Genomic DNA, 12,708 nt, shown 5'->3' with positions numbered 1-12,708 from the left:
TTGTGGGGCGGGCCTTGATATAGTCCAGGAGCCTTTTGATGTCCGGACCCTCGCAGGCGGGGGGCTGGTCGTTGGCGAGGTCCGGCGGTTGGCTCTTTGATCTCTTTGGAAGATGCGTCCGGGAATTCCAAGACACCCAGCAGGTCTGGAGCCAGCACTCGGGGAGGCCAGAGGTGCGATCGAAACTGGTCCACAGGGGAGGGCCAAAGGTGTGACAGATACCAGTCTCTCAGGGGAGGCCGGAGGTGCCATCGAAACTCCCTGGCTTATCTCAATTGGGGAGCCCTTTACCCCCCAGCCGGGACTGGCGCGCCTTTGGAGTCTGGGCTTCGCTGGGGCCGGGGTCACGCTAGGCCCAGGGAGTCAGGGATCTCGGGAAGGAAAAATGGCCACCGGGCCTTTGTGGGGCATGCAAGGTTTCGGCGTGGGGCATGCAGGCCTGGTCGCCGGGTACGGGTTCTGGGCGTTCGGGGAGCAGGACGACCAGGAAACTCGGGGGCCGCTACTCTAACGGGGTGCTGCGCAGGGAACTCAGGGTGCAGGGTGCACTCACAGGGTGCAGAGGAACAGGGGCGGACCACGCCACGAGGCCGGGTCCAACAACACACATCATAATTGTTTTCTAGAGGTAACCCAGAATTAGTAGAAGAGCTACCCCAGGCAAGCACTGTTTATCATCAGCCATTGTAAGTCCTGGGTATAGGCCACATAGGAGTGACTTTGGAGCAACCCACAGGCATGCACTGGCAACGCACCCATGGTAAATGCTCTCTAGAGTTCATCCAGGAGCAACAGGGAAACATTTGCAGGCTTTATGTGGATACAAGCAGTCATGGTAGATGTTCCGTAAAGTCCACGCAGACGCTCCTGCAGAACAATCTACAGTTTGGGTTTGAACTGGTTGCACACATTCAGAGTGGGTGCTCATTAATCCCTCATTGAGCACATTGGAAACAACAACAGTGGACATTCAGAGCTCCTGGTAGCAATAGAGTTGGCAATAGGGTAATGCTGTGGAAGGAATACAATTAATAGGTTACAAGTTCATGAGGTGAGAAAAGATACTAGCATGTCTAGGTACGTCTAGAAGGTCAAGGAGCAAGGGTTCTGGGCACGATGAGAGGACATATGGAGATACCGGAATTTACATCAAGTTTTTTAGACCAGCTCGACCTAGGGACTTTCGTCTAAAGGTCCCACAGCAGTAAAATAAGTGACTGCCTCAGCAAAAGAAAATCCCTGAATGCCTTCCAGCTGGAAACCCCTTTGCAGAAGAGATCTCCACCATCGCTGCAGAATAAGACTCAAGTGATTGGTTGCATCAGAGACACAGTTAGTTTAAGAGACCTACCCGTTGATGGTATGTCACAGTTACTTTGCAGGGCATACATTGAGACTCATTACTTGAAGAAGTTTCATCGGTTCCATCATAGGTATGTTTTTAAACCTTTTCTTCACATCTTTTTACTTTACTGCAAGTAGTTTTCTAAAGATTTATAGCACCTAGCCGTAACATTATATTTATGTATGACTCCTGCAATAGATGCCCATGTATGAGATTTAAGGGAACAAGTCACAAAACACCTTCAAAATTGCAAGGAATGCGGTTTACTACGCATTCATTTCTCCTGTTGCCACTAGTTCCATGTGCCGAATTAGTATTGGGTGCTTTGTTAGCCATGGGGGGCGTGCACTGACGCTGCGCCCTCACTTTCCCCCTCCCCTTTTTTGATGTCCTCTTCCTCCCCTTTTTTCCCTTTCCCCACCCCATTTTCTTTTCCTCCCTTGGGTTGTTGTAACGGAGGGCTTTTAGTTTTGTAAGCGTATTTTTCGCTGTTTTATTATTTTGTGCCCTGGTAGTGGTGGGTGGGTGCTGAGCAGCGGTTGTGATTGTTCTTGATGTGGGACTCACGTTCTGCCTTTGCCGAAATGTATTGTTCTGTTGGTCTTTTCCTGTGTTCGAGACTTCGGCTTGCTCACGGCCCACCACGGCCCTCTGGACTTTACAGATTGTCATTATCCTGTGACACCCCCTTTTTTCTATTATAAAATTAACCTGCTTTTATCCTGTCCGTGATGGCGACTTAAAGACTTGTTACCTTTGCCTTTCATATGAGCTATTTAGAAATCCTGTTGTCTCTCCTGTATTGCCTCGTATGTCTCTTTATTGTGGTGGCCGGCCCGGTGGGTTGTAGGCCCGTATCTGTGCGCGCCTTCTGTACAATAAAGGTTTAAAAAAAAAAATATATATTGCAAGGAATACTACAAAAACATGCAGATGGTCAACACTTACCTACACACCATGGAATGAGTTGTGGGTGTGATTACACAACAGAAGGAAACTACAACCCAGGTTTATTTACCCGTAATGCATTGCCGGTATGGTGTCACCCATCACTATGTCTGGAACTGCCTCTGTTGACATACCTGGAGTCCAGCATCTCTTTAGTTAAAAGCTGTGACTCTGGGCACCCAAATGATTGTTCTACAACACCGGGTACCAGTATACTCAAAGCTAGAACAGGATGCTGTAGTATCTGGTGCACTGGAAGCAGTATGGCCCTGAAGACCAACCATGAGAGCCGCACACTATATCCATGCTCATGCCTTATTGGTGATTCCCACAAATGACATCCTACAGAACATGGTCATGGGACTTGGCCTTCAGAAAGGAGATCTCCCAGGGTGGTCTGATCTGATCTGATCTGATAAATCTTTATTTCGGCATGAATACCATAAAAGAACAATTACATAAATACAATAAAACATTCCTTTTAAAATACACAACTTGCCGTACAATTCATTCAATTTTCATGTCGATTCTAAGATAAAGACCAAAAGGGTTAGAACATTCATAAAAACTATTCAATCTAGTAGAAACAGGTAGGGACAGCAAAAATAATTTTCATCAATTAACCCTCTGTTATTAGTAGGCAATGATTTTAACATATCTGCTTATTACAATTTATAACCCGATTTTCTTCGTTGGAAAAAAATACTATGCAAGAATCTGCTAACACTAAATACAATAGGTTGACTAGTGTTAGTCAAAAGAATCCTTAGAGCCTGGGAACATGATCTTACACCTAATGTTACGCATATTGGTTTAATCCATCTCCTTCTAGCCTGCGCATATGCTGGGCAGAAGAAGAGGATATGTAACTCATTTTCTTTTTGATTACATCCACACATGGTACATAGTTCATCTTCTTCATGGTTTGTCGAGTTTACACCACCAGACCAACGCGCCAATGTAGAACCGATTTGGAGATTACCATATCTGAATTTCAGAAATAAGGTCTTTGCTAGAGGTGGTTCTATTTCATCCAAAAAGGTCTCGAAGAATGGATCATTTTTAAAGGTAAGAAACCTTATTACAAGTGACCCACTAGATAAAGCGTTTTTGGTCATATCCATAATGTACGACCAAAAGCACTTTTTTACCATAGTTTTTGAATGAGGTGGAATCAAATCTGGATGTTCCCAGAAATGCGTTAGACCTAGTAGGGTAAGCCAGAATTTAACATGTTTGATCCATGGTATCACCTTGAAGCTATCAAGCTCCATGATTTCTATGAGCCCATCTCTATATACTTGCAACTCAGGTACACGCCACAGCCTGATCCATAACAGTAGAGGATGTAGAATAATATGATGGTCCGTTCTACGAAAATTTAAATCAAGCTGGAGCGGAACCAGAGGAGTACTTCTAGGGACTCTGACCAAACTTCTCAAAAAATTATTGTCCAAGACCCTGAAGGTATCTTTAGACCCCGGGCCCCAGATTTCAGAACCGTATAACACTGCAGGTTGAACCTTGAATTTAAAAAGTTCAACCGCAGGAGACACGGCCTTACTGGTACTTTGGCCTTGCTCTCTAAGAATAGGTTTTGTGTTCTGACTAAACATCATCTTACATTTTTCCATTTGGGCTTTCCATGTAAAATTGGAATCCAATGTTACCCCCAGATAACCAAAATACGGAACTGATTCCAGTCTCAATCCATTTAAAGTTAAGCAGCCCTTGTCAATTTTGGTTGGGTTTAGAACCATGCACTTAGTCTTTTTACCATTTATCTCCAATCCTTTCTTATTGCAGTAATCGTTAAAAGAATTTAAGAGAGCTTGGAGACCTTTTTTTGTCTGCGAAATCAAAATGATATCATCCGCAAACAATAGGGAAGTAACTTTTTCGCCATTCAACTTTGGAGAATCGTTCTTGCATCCCTCCAAGTATAGAGGAATGTCATTCACAAATAGCGAGAACAATGTGGGGGCCAGTACACACCCCTGGCGCACACCACGTTCGATAGGGATTTTAGGTGTTAATTCACCTTTTGGGCCCCAGCGTACTCTCGCGAAGTTGCCTCTATGGAGCTCTTGTATTTGCGCTATCAGGGTGGGTGGCATCCCTACTAAACTCAATGTTTCCCACAGTAAATTACGTGGGACTAAATCGAATGCCGCCCTTAAGTCGACAAACGCGACATATAATTGGCCCTTTTTAATCTTGATATATTTCCAATAGAGACAACAAAAGCGGAAGATTTGGTCAATTGTGCTAACTTTGGGTCTAAATCCCGCTTGGTATCTTGACAAAATTTCTTTTTCTTCCAACCAATCATTAACACGAAATAGGATATGTTTTGTATAGATTTTTTGTAATATATCCATTAGGCTTATTGGGCGATAGTTTGACGGGTCCATCCTATCACCTTTCTTATAGATTAAGACAATTTCAGCCCCCTTCCAGCTCTCTGGAAAGTCTAGATTACGGGATAACACGTTACACAGATAGTTAATATAGGGAGCCCATATTTTTAATTCGTGCTTGTACAAGTCTCCCGGAATTTTGTCTAACCCAGGGGCTTTACCAGACTTAATCTGGGTTATTGCCAATTCTGTTTCTCCTAGAGTAAAATCCAAGGTATCCCTCGGGGTGGCATCGCTTGGAATCCTGTCTGTAATGGGTTCCTCGTATTTCTTATAAAGGTTAGAAAAATGGGTTACCCAGGTCTGTTCGTCTAAATAGACGTCCTTGACCACTCTACCTTGATGGTTCCCATTCGCTATCAGCCTCCAAAAGGCTGTGTTATCACGTGATTTAGCTGCAGCCAGCAAATCTGCCCATTTTGCTTCCTCCCATGCCATTTTACATGTCTTTTGGATCAGTCTATAGTTATTTCTTGCTGTCATAATGTCTGGTTGTGTCTTTGATTTAATCGCAGTTAAAAGTGCCCTCTTGGACTCCCTGCAGTCCTTAGTGTACCAGGGTTTACTGTGTGGCAAATTATGTGTCTTCTGCTGCCCTTTCCTCGGCATCTTGGTGACTAGAGGCTTTAAAACATCAACATTTTTTTGATGTAACATCATAAAATGGCTGTCATTCTCCTCCTTTGGCATGTGGTTTAGATATGCCCCAAAGATACTAGCAAAGAGCCTGTAAATTTCTGATAAAATTTCACCGTTGTCCAGTATTAGTGGCCATTTAAGAGAACGTCTATTGTTACTAATATGGATCTCATTTTGGTCACCATTGGTTGCTACTCCAATCGAAGAGGAAAGTATGTCTCCAAATAGGGAGTCCTCAATCTGGAGGACTAGGGGAAAATGATCACTTTCTAATCTCTCTATTACCTCCATGTCAAGAAGGAATTCCCATGATGACACTGAGGCAATAATAAAATCTATGTTACTTGTGTATTTCCCTCTGTAGAAGGTATGCTTCTTCACAATATCTGATGATAGCCGTCCATTACATGCCCTAGTGCAGTATTCTGCACATAATCTCGTCATTTGGAGGGCCATGGGCGAACATTTGACTGGTTTAATGTTATCAAAAGCAGGGATCCCATTTGCCTCGTCTTCTTCTGAGAAGATGTCACTTAACCCCACAATAGGCTCAAAATTGCAATTAAAATCACCTGCCATGATAACATAATTCTCTCTAGTGTCCAGATTACCCAATAGAAGATCTAGATGGGTCAGTAAGGGAGATTCTCTTGAGATGGGTGTTGGTCTGTTGTAGACATTCACCAAATAAAGTTTTTTCCCTTTACAAACATTGATTTTCAAAATCAGTATGTCAGGCGAGTTGGTGTCCATTACTTCTATGTCCACTCTTAGATTAACTTTTACCCAGATCAACAACCCTCCCGAGTGTCTTCCACTCCTAGAGGGTATTGCACTAATACCATAAGATTTGTATCCTAGCCTATGTATAATTTCAACTGACCAGGTCTCTTGCAACATACAGAAATCAAAGGTGTCAATGAAACTTGCCCATTCCGGGTCCCTTACATTTTTTAATACCCCGGCTATATTCCAGGAGATCAGTTTTATGGGCTGGCATACTTCCACAGTTTCTTTCATCAATACGTTTCCCACCTTCCCAGGTACTATAATATGGCATTCTGGGCTAATTGCATCAGATTATAAAGGCATCGAATCATTTTGGAGTACAACACTTTCCCTCAATGTTGGGCTATCCCCAGTTATTGGTACTAACACAGGCAACAAACTTACATTCCCCAAAAGTTTAGTTTCACTAATGTTAACCCCGGCTCCCTGTAAACAAGGTTCACATCCTACTTCCCCCCCCCGACAGACTACCATTCTCCAACTCGTTTCCATCACGCCCCTTAGACATTTGGCATCAGTCGCAGTCATCTAGGCCGCTAAAAATGTCAAATCTGTTGTAAGTTTCTAGAGGAGTAAAGGGCTTTAGATGGTCCATTCTTCTATTATTGGGGTTGGTTTGCCTGTGTGGGACACAATTCCAACCAAAGACATCAGGCGCTGGTACAGGGTTTGAGGGGTAAAAGGACTCCACAGGATTGGGTCTAGTAAGTGGTTGCATCATTTGTTGTATGTTACCAGCCCTCTGTATAACTGGTGGATAAAGACAGGGCATAGTTTGGGATGTTATGTGCGAGGCTGGTTGTTGCTGGAAGGGAAAAACCACAGACCTAGGATAAAAGTATGTCAACGGTCTGGGTATTATGCAGCTACTTGTAATGCCTATAGGCCAATTTAATACAAATTGAACTGCATTAGGATCCCTAAAATTTACAACCACCACGTCGCCCTCAATATTTTTTGGTCTACTTCCCAACCATTGTAGGCGTCGGACATGGACAATTTCACCATTTATATGGGGTGCTATTGGCCTGTATAAACGTAGCCAATGCATTATCTTATTTTTTAATTGTACAAATCCCTCCCGCTTGCTAGTTTGTAACACCGGGACCCCTGTTAAGACTACCACAAAGGGCACTGCCTCTGGTGGTAATTCTGGATTTGGGACCGGTTTGAGCCTTCCCCATCTTGGCTTTGGTCCCCCTACCTCCGCCGATTAGCTTTCATTTGGAATATTAGCTGTATTATTAGATGATTTGTTTACAGCAGCAAGTGGCATGGAAGCCGTTTTATTTTCTGGATTTTTTGGGGGCGGGGTTGGTTGAACAGTTGTTATAATGTTCCCTTTGGGCACCAAAATAGAAGGATTCGTCAACAGAGTAGAATTAGCTGATGGAGCTAGAGCGGCTGGGCTAGGCTTGGTCACGCTAGTTGTTTTATGCGTTTCCAGATTCGGTGTTTTTGCATTCATCTCGCCCTTCTTTCCCAGGACACGCTCAAGTGAGCTTAATCTTAATTCTACTTCAATCAACCTCTCCAGAATCGATGCAGAATAGGTGTTAATTAGTCCTTCTATGGAGTCTAAAGTTGCAGAATCGCGAACTATAGGGGGCGCTTTGGACATCACAGAGGCTTCAGCAGTATCCTCCATGTCTATAGGCATAGCAGGCGGTGGCGGGGATGCAATAGTAATAGGCCCTTCAATAGCGACTGAAATAATTTCAGTACTAGCTACAATTGTCTTCTTCTTTTTCCCAAAATCTGAATAACTTATTTTTGGTTGTGGTGGGACCCCCCCTTTTCGCCTTCTTTTACATGGGGGTGGCCCATGTACCTTTGGAGCTAACATAGATTTCTTTGCTTTACTGCACACTATTTTTGATGGTATAAGAGTAGGAGATTTTAAAACGGTGGGAGTACTCGTGTGTGTACTAACATCAGAACCAATCGTGTCCAGTTGAAAAGTGTTAGTTATACAGGGAGTAATAACAGCTGGTTCCACAGGTTGGCTATCAGTTGTGTGGAGAATGACATCCGTTAACTGAGAACTTACACTGATGTTCAGGGGAGGTAAGAGTAATGGTGAAATGGGCCGGTTTTTTAAACTTTCCACGGAGCGGCGGCGATCAGCACGTCGCTCTGCCAAAACAATTTCCAGTGGAATGTCTGGAGAAGCTTTAGTAAAGTAATCATCAAGGGTTTTGTTTAGCGATGCTCCCTGTTTCTCAGACATGGTGAATAAATGTAACCATCCACGAACAAACGGTTCAAAGGGCACAAAAGCACAAGGATAAAATAGCAAAGAAGCACAATAATAAATACCAAGAAGTATTGTCCAGTCCGGTCTCAGTGGTTCTCGGAGGGTCTCAGAGGGTCCGCCCTTAGTCCGGGCTTTGTCCCGGGATATGTCCCGCACACGCGTCCCGCTAACGCGTAGTTACACCAGGTCTTATACGTTCTGTGAAAAGAGGGGGCGGAGTCACGGGAAGAGGCGGCAGGTGTGCTCGGTGGGTCACGCACAGCCTGCTGGCCCTCGCAGTCCCGTCCTCCTGCAGCAGCTAGTCTCCCCCACGCAAGTTCCAATGGCCAGCGGGGCTCCAAACGGCAGCAAACAGTACAGGATCACAGTCTCCTTAACGAGCGGCTCCCGCGAAGCGGGGGCCGCGAGGAGTTTTAAAGCACACAGGGCAGAGGGCGGAGACACGGGAAGAGGCGGCAGGTGTGCTCGGTGGGTCACGCACAGCCTGCTGGCCCTCGCAGTCCCGTCCTCCTGCAGCAGCTAGTCTCCCCCACGCAAGTTCCAATGGCCAGCGGGGCTCCAAACGGCAGCAAACAGTACAGGATCACAGTCTCCTTAACGAGCGGCTCCCGCAAAGCGGGGGCCGCGAGGAGTTTTAAAGCACACAGGGCAGAGGGCGGAGACACGGGAAGAGGCGGCAGGTGTGCTCGGTGGGTCACGCACAGCCTGCTGGCCCTCGCAGTCCCGTCCTCCTGCAGCAGCTAGTCTCCCCCACGCAAGTTCCAATGGCCAGCGGGGCTCCAAACGGCAGCAAACAGTACAGGATCACAGTCTCCTTAACGAGCGGCACCCGCAAAGCGGGGGCCGCGAGGAGTTTTAAAGCACACAGGGCAGAGGGCGGAGACACGGGAAGAGGCGGCAGGTGTGCTCGGTGGGTCACGCACAGCCTGCTGGCCCTCGCAGTCCCGTCCTCCTGCAGCAGCTAGTCTCCCCCACGCAAGTTCCAATGGCCAGCGGGGCTCCAAACGGCAGCAAACAGTACAGGATCACAGTCTCCTTAACGAGCGGCACCCCAGGGTGGTACTATCAAGGAGTTATTCCAGGGTGCTATCAGCGTACCATGACTGCAAACAGTGAACTTTAGGTTACGTTCCATGGTTACCAACTACAGAATGCACAACGGTGCATTTAGTAGAGACTTGCACTGACCTCACACCAGACACAGAAAGACCTCCTAGTGGCAGTGGACCACAGAACCCACAAGAATGCATCCAGTGGACCACAGACCACATCCAGCACACCATGGACTGCATCTAGTGATAATAGACTATATAATATACAAGATATCATCCAGCACAGTCTTTGAGTGACAACACAGTGGACACAGAAACACTGTCCAGAAGTTGCAACTGCAGAATTCACAGGAGAGCAGAGAATAGGAATATCTATTCCCCAGCACTGACCTGCCCAACGCAGTGGAATAGCCATTCAAATTCTTCAATAGCACGTTAGATATTCCCAGCATTAGAATTGTTCTTGATTGGGATGCAAGGTACTCGGAGAATGAGTTGCCATAACCGTGCATACCTGTAGCTGTGCATTGGGAGTATGCATTACAGCCTCGTCTAGAAGAGGACATGAAGCAGAATACAGGCAGCTGATGAGGCGAAACAGGTATGTTGCTGCCTCCAGACAGCAGCATGACAAAGTCGCAAAAGAAATTAAGTTGACTCTATACATAGAAACCTCAGAGAGTAAAGCCAGACACGGTTAGAAAGGCATTTGAAAGTCATGATTAAATTCAAACTCGTAAATAAAAGGCATTTAGAGAGAATTTGACCATGCTAAGCACAAGTTGAAATTAGGAAAACGAGCGAGGAAAGGTAGCGTCAAGTAAACTTCCAAGTGTTGATGCTGTGCAGATTCCAAGCAAAACCTTCAAGTTGTGTGGCAGTTTAATGCTGAAATTCCTAGGTTTGTGCATCAGGTTAATGCGGATTAAGTCAATACTTGACATAAAATGCACAATGTATAGAATGCTACAAGAGCATATGATGCTGCATTACCAGTATTCTTAAATTTCATAGCCTGTATTTATTTACTTAACATTTATATAGTCCAACCAGGACTCGAGAGGTATGCAGGCACTTTACCATAAACCACAAAAAAGATGAGCAATAGCAGACCTGGCAAGGCAAAAGTCTATTAACAACCAAGCAAAGAACCATTGCTTTAAATTCTCAAGTTTGTCTGTTGCCAAAGTCTCCTTCAAAATGGTTGTGCAAAGAGAACACCACAAATTAAAGATTCATGATCCTCGCCTTATGCTTCTCTATTATCATGCTCTACATGAGTAACCTATTCGTTCAATCAATTAATCAGGACTTGTAGAGTGTGGTGTTAAGTTGTCAAAGGCCACTAATGCCACATTACTTTCAGGCCTTTTATTGCAGTATCCAGTTATACTGAGACCCCATCCACAGGCTGGGTTGTTGCAGACATCAAACTGCTTCCTTCGCCTCTCACCAACATTATACTCCTCCCGTTCTTCACCACTTGGTTACAGAACCTTGCACATAAAAAGTTCTATAACCTGAGGTGCTACACGTGGCTAATCACCTATCAGTTTATCCAGGTGCTGAGAACCCCAGATGTTAAGGGGGATAATTTGAACAGCCAGGTACCTTTCTGAATTCCAGCAGAGGGGATGAGGTCCGAAGGTTAAGCGGAGGTCGTTCTCTGACTTTGCGGCGAGGTGGGAAACGGAGCATCCTCCACTGTTCCCATGGTGGATGCATTGGGTGTGGGAGAGGGAGGTGGAGTGCTGTTGGCTGGAGGGCTGGTGGAAGTTCAGGCAGTGGTTGATGAATGTTGGCTCCTGGTTTTGTAGGGCTTTGTAGGTGTGGTGATATACAAAAAGTGAGCGACCCAGATTACCCTTGAGGGCTTGGGTAATTAAGTGAAAGGGTAAGAGTGCCTTCAAGGGAATTCGTTTAAACAGATTTTTACACTTTCAATGTGACTTACAAGGATCAGTTAATAATCCCCATCAGAATTAAATTCAACTGAATAAAATTTAGATCAAACAGACGTAACTACATAAATGACAAACATAAACACAAGCCAGGTGTATAGAGAAAGAAATTTATCAAAAGTTTAAAACAAATCATCTGATATACAGAAAATGAAATAGGACTGCAGGTTGACACTCAGTATATTCACAAACAACTCAACAGAACCTATTAACGCCTATCCCAAAAGCATAATGAAAAAACAAAAAGGATGAGGCGGAGGTCGACGTTTCGGTCTCCTACAGGATGCTTAGCGAGACCATCTTCAGGACTGATGACAATTTGAATCTGTATATTAAAAAGAGTGTAATAGAGAATATTGTGACAGTTGCAAATTGAATTTGAGCAACAAGGTCACGTCATTAAGTTGTGGACATGGGTCCTCCGGAGAGTTATTAGTATCACCCAATCTTTCAATTTGGTTGGGATCGTAAACGCAGTGTACCGCTTTTACTAATACGTCCGTCAGACGGCGATTCCAGAGATTTAATCAAAAAAGGGGGGGTTCCTTTAGTCAGACGTTCACTTAACTCAACTTCGGGTGGCTTCTGCAAATACGATAGCGTTCTCACCGAGGTCCACAAAGCGGGGATCCTGTTCCTATCGCTTTGTAGGTGTGGATCAGCGTCTTGAACTGGCATCGCCTCTGAATGGGAGCCAGTGGAACTTCTCAATGTGAGAGGCGATATGGGACCGTTTAGGGAGGTCGAGGATGAGTCTGGCTGCTGAGTTCTGTGTGATCTGCTGTCTCTTTAGGAGGTGGGGAGACATTGTTTTTGAAGATCATCACTTCAGTTTTGACTGTGTTCAGTTTTAGGCAGTAGTCTTTCATCCAGTTGGTGACTCTTGTCATGGATCTGCAAAAGTTGCTCACCGTGGTGAATGGATCTTCTGATAGCAAGAGGATGAGCTGTGTGTCATTGGCATAAGATATGATGTTTAGTCCATGGCTTCTGATGATGTTATCTAGCGTGGTCATATAGGTGTTGAACAGTAAAGGGCTGAGGGACGAGGCTTGACGGATGCGGCATATGATGTTCTTAGGTTCAGAGGTGAAAGGTGGTAGGTGGATTTTCTGGGTTCTTCCGGTCAGTAAGGATGTGATCCATTTAAGGGTGTCTCTTTGAATTCCTATGTGGCGAAGCCTCTTGATAAGGGTGTGGTGGGATACAGTGTGGAACACTGCTGAGGGGTCAAGGAGGATCAGGACCACTTTTTTACCTCCTTTAAGTAGGTTTCTGATGTCGTCAGTGGCAGACC

Source organism: Lissotriton helveticus, chromosome 12 (assembly GCF_964261635.1).
Source record: "Lissotriton helveticus chromosome 12, aLisHel1.1, whole genome shotgun sequence".
In the NCBI taxonomy this organism is placed as follows: Eukaryota; Metazoa; Chordata; class Amphibia; order Caudata; family Salamandridae; genus Lissotriton; species Lissotriton helveticus.
This window is presented reverse-complemented; position numbering follows the sequence as displayed.